This window comes from Hyaena hyaena, unplaced genomic scaffold (assembly GCF_003009895.1).
Source record: "Hyaena hyaena isolate Hyena2069 unplaced genomic scaffold, ASM300989v1 scaffold_2, whole genome shotgun sequence".
NCBI classification, from domain to species: domain Eukaryota; kingdom Metazoa; phylum Chordata; class Mammalia; order Carnivora; family Hyaenidae; genus Hyaena; species Hyaena hyaena.
In genome coordinates this window covers 7,181,878-7,187,062 of record NW_024080634.1, presented here as the reverse complement: position 1 = coordinate 7,187,062, position 5,185 = coordinate 7,181,878, and positions in this window count along the sequence as shown.

Sequence of the window (5,185 nt, the reverse complement as noted above, 5' to 3'; positions counted from 1 at the left end):
GTCCAAAATGTCTTCGTCAAAGCATGAACATGTGAACGAGTGAAGGGAAAATGAACTCATCCTTCGATCTAGCTGTGATTCATCTGCACACGCACTTGAACAAGCTCTTCCTGGTTGGAATGATGACTTACAAATCCATGTCTACCTGCTGAGATCAAACAAGAAATTTTGAAACTCATGGTAGACTTAATGAGGGCCAGCTGACATAAAAATTGTCTGACAAGGAATGTAACTAGGAAGCCTTTCAACCCAAACACAGAGAAGTAGCGAACGAGGATGTGTACCCACTTACAGCGCTCACAGGCAGGAAACAACCACTGACCACAGAAACACAGAACGGGCACAAACCCAGACACAGGAAAGACAGAGGACGTGTAGAGTCACAATGTCTGTTCGCCGTAGACAGAACACAATGAAGAAGGGACAGCTCATTCTGCACCAAACATGTTAACCATCCTAATCCTAGGAAACTCGCAAAGGTCTGACACAGCTTCCATTAGACATGGCATTTAGGGGAATTGTGACCCTAATATTTCACTAGACATGTTATCCCTTTATTTTCCCAGGAAGTTCTGATTTCTCTCTGTTCAGCTTCACCCGGCTGATATGACAACAGCGTCTACACTGATTGACATAAATAACTGGAGTCAAATGATTTGAGAAGGCTGCTTCAGAACACAGACTTCGGCGCTGACTTGGTTTGCACTTACATTGCCATCATTTCTTACAAATGTCCCTTCCCAACACCTCAAGCCTGGACGTCGTATCCACTTCCCAGTGCTGTTGCTCCAGAGTGTCCCTCTGTCCACAAGCATGTCCTTTAGCTTGCTTTGTAAGTGTTTTACTAAAATGTCTTCAGTTGCCCCACCTGAGCACATCATCTGCTCCTTCTAGGACTCTGACTGATGCAGCTCCCCCTTGGAATAAAGAAAGAGGAGTAGCAAAATAATTGTAAGGCATGAAAAACCCTCAGTTTCATTAGGAACCTCACCAAGTGGGATGACTCACTAACGATGACGATAATCATTATGAGGAGGGCCTATTGAGTTGTGGCTTAGTTATTCTACTTAGACTACTGCCTAAAAAAGCACATACTGGAAATAATAGGAAGCGTTCTTTCACAATGCAATGAGTTCCGGGAATGTGAGGCAGATGTTTTAAATCAGGTAATTTTATTCAAGAGTGAGAGATAGAAAACCTGAGACCTTTAATAAGTGCTCTGGAAAATGGATGCGGAAAGAGGTATTATGAGTATCTAAAAGTAAACCTGTGTGCCGATAAAGTCCGTTTAGCTTAGTTAACAGTAATGTTTCCGTGTTGGTTACAAACGCACCATGCTAACATGAGACGCTGTTGCTGGGGGAGGCTAAAACTGGGTGAGGGATCCCCAGGGGAATGCTCTACCCCGTCTTGGCAAATTTTCTGTAAATCTAAAACAACTTCAAATCTTAAAAATCTACTTGTAATGAAAAAACCAAGTCTGTGGTAAAACTTACAATTTTAACAATTTTCGCTATAAATCATTTAACTTTTGCTCACATCCCAGTGTCTAAGAAAGCAGAGTATTCTGAAGAAAATTGAATTTAAGAAAGGTCATTCTTTTTTTAAATGTTTATTTATTTGTTTTGAGAGAGAGAGAGAGAGAGAGAGAGAGAGAGAAGATTCCAAGCAGGCTATGTGTGGTCAGCACACTCATAATCTGTGAGATCATGACCTGAGCCGAAATCAAGAGTCAGACACTTTAACCAGTTGAGCCACCCAGGCGCCTCCAGAAAGGTCATTCTTAAAAGCATACTTCTTATGCATATCCATCAATCGTTTTGTTTCCTGCTTTACTTTTAGGCTACTTTTTAGGTTTTATACAGGAAGCATGTATTTATTACTCTTAAAAGAAAACAGTAATGTTATAGTTTATGATAAAATTCATCTGAGTTTTAGTTTAAAAATCACCAGCTTCTCATGGATCAGTGAATGTCTATCACTGGGCACACCTCCACAGCCACCTGCTCTCTCATGCTATAATTATGGTCTCATAAAACCACATCAGAAGTCATCTTCCACTTCCCTCTACAACAAAGGAAACAGAATGCAGCTCCTTCCTCCTTTTAAAAATCCAAAATAGCACAACCAGTTGAACAAACAAGGATATAGGATGGAATGCTTACAAGACTGAGAGAGAGCTCAGCATCATGCATGCTTCCCCGTTGGCCACTGGCAGTGGTCATTATTGGCCTTCACTCAATAATTCCAGCCCTCTAATTTCCGCACATGTGACTGACTCTGCTCCTCTGCTTCCTCTTGAAGCTACATGTGGTCACATGGCTCAAAAAGCCATGTGTCACTTTCAGATAGAAGCTTTAAGAACCAGTGTTCTTTTTCCTGTGGAAGCTATTGTGGAAGCATGGCGCTGGTGCTCTCCCATCCAGGATGTCGCAGCGAAAACAGTGTGCTCAGAGGCCCCAGATCAACTGCAGTGGGCCCGTAATGGAAGCAGTAATATGTTTGTTGTTTCAGTGTCTGAGATCTTGGGGTTATTTGTTACTGCAGCCTTGCCTGCCCCATCCTGGCTGATATATCACTAAGCTTGGTCTATCATCCAGCACGTGGCAGAGTGTTTTAAAGAAAAGCAAAACCCTTAGTAGAAGATGATTGTCAAAGAAATACTAGGCTTCTAGCACGTGAGATGCAAAGTCTGAAAACTCTCTGTAATTATTCATAAGAGCCGTGAAGGAAGAAACAATCAATTATATGCAGACCAGCGTCAGGCAAGAACAGCACGGGAACAGAAAAGGATCACCAGGACTGAGCCCTGGTGAGTCCTGAGAGGAGTGAGACGGAACTGGAATGAATGGAAGTTTCTCAACCAATACTATTCGTGGTTAACCTGGGACTCCTTGCACCAAAACTGAGACGAGGCACAGAGAAAGACATTTGGATCATGGGAATCCTTTTCAGCTCTGTCTCTTCTTCCACGTATATAGAAGCCATACTCCAGATGCTTCCGAAGTCAGCCCATGCGTATGGTTGGCACCCTTCTTATACTTCCTACTCCACCTGGGGTCCTTTTATGACCTCCCCAAATGCTTAGGAATGTTCCCATAGGCCACCTGGTGAGGCTGAGTGTGTCTACATATGGCTGATGGGGATGATAACAAATTTTACTGATCTTAGACTGAACACCAGGTGTTTAAGTGTTGGCTCATGTCTAGCATACAGAGACTCTAGCAAATATTTTTGAATGAATAGCACAAAGTACTTCAGTCAAGGATTTCAGGTGAGATGCAGAATGGAATTATCTTTTTCCCCTCTAAGCTCACTAATGCATCCTGTGACATTGATGGCTCCAGGTAGAAAGCAATAAATTATATCCCTTAACGAACTGAGGTAGGGAACCTGAAATCTTAGGTTGAATCATATGAGATGGCCCATGTACATCATTTCTAACTATGTAAATGAGAACTTGGACCATTCAACCTGATGCCTGATCCAAATGATTCCCCAGGGGATCTGGAACCCATACCTGGGGACTCCTGATTTACCAGTTGTCACCATAACTAATTCTCAGTAGAGGTCTCTGGGAGCTGCCCAAGATGTGCACCATGAATGATCCTGTGGCCCCACCCCATCTCCAGACTCCTGCCCATCATGGGAATTTGTCTGAGGTTTTCCATCCCCCCTCAAGCCACTGAGCCTGACCGGTGCCCATGAAAAGTAGCTCTTCCACCCAGGAAGACTGGGAACACTGCAATGTATGTAAGGCACAAGGAAATCTAAAATAAACAAGAAACACACTGATGAGCTACAAAGCGTGGGCAATGGGTAGAAAAGCAGACCTCTGGGCTCACGGCCAACATCACAGAGCACTGGTGAGTTGCTGCCCCAGGGCTAACGATCATCCTCCAATGACCCTGTGAAGTGGATACCGCTGTTACCATCATCCCATTTTACAGATGAAAAAACTGAGGCACCGAGGAATGAAATGGTGGCAAAGTCAGGAGCAGGGATGAGAGCAGAGGTAGCCAAGCTCTAAGACACCCGCTCCTCACTTCCGGGCTCTAATGGACTTATTTCCACACCTGAGGCTGGGCTATGTTTCTTTCCCAAGGAAAAATAAAATTGAAATCAAAGAAGTGTTTTTCAGTTACTAGAATGCCATATGCCATCTTATTTAGTTCCTCTGAAAGAAGAGCAGGTAATTAATTCCCACTGTAGCCAGAACATATTTACTGGTTTTAATGCACCTCTTTGACAGTCTCCTAACGTATTACATTCAAACATCTGTAGAAAAGTCCCTGTGGCTGTTTTGGAATCCAGCTTACTCCCCAAAATTAATAGCGGTTCCCCCTCCTCCTGATTTCCCTTGCACAGGGATTTAATACCAGGGTTTGACCCTCATTATTATGTTTCATTTCCCAGACAACCTGTCACACACATTGTTTATCATCCCATCATTGGAGAAGAGCCAGTAGGTCTTTCTCACAGTTAATCTTGCACAAGAGGGCAATTGGTTTATGATCTGGAACGAAATTGTTGAGCACAATCTTATGATCATTCAAACGATGACAAAGTCGTTTCTGCTCTGCATTTTAAAAGGGAATTGTTGTCCGTTTTGTCCAGCCTCACCTCCCCCCACATCTCCACATGAAATTGCCTTGAGCTACAGTCATAAATCTTGACTTCCAAACCACAGCCTCTGTCCCCATTCCGGAATCTCATCTGCCGCCTCTGTTCAGCCCTGCCTCAATGCTAGTGCATCCCTGAGTCATATATTTGAATTCCTACAGCGATTACTAGTTTACGACCCTGCAACATATCTTGTGTTCTCCAGAACCCTGAATGGAAGTCTTGTGCTCATTTACCTTTCTCTGAGTTCCTAGGGTGAAGCCTTTACGCAGATTGCAACTTTTCTGGATGCAAAGATGTGGTCTGGTCTCTCTTGTGTTGTGGAGCACCTAGCACACTACCTTACCCTGGTAAGGTGGGCCATGGGATTGCTCATTAGGGATATGCCCCGCATCTCTTTCAGGGCACCCGTCCTCACAATGGAGTAACAGCATAGCCTCATCCAGTCCATCAGCAAATCACCCACCCAGTATCTGATCTCTCACCTCCTCAACTACCATCCGGCCATCCAAGAGAAGCTCTAGGCCATAACCCTATCACATTGGGGTTTTATCTGTTCACT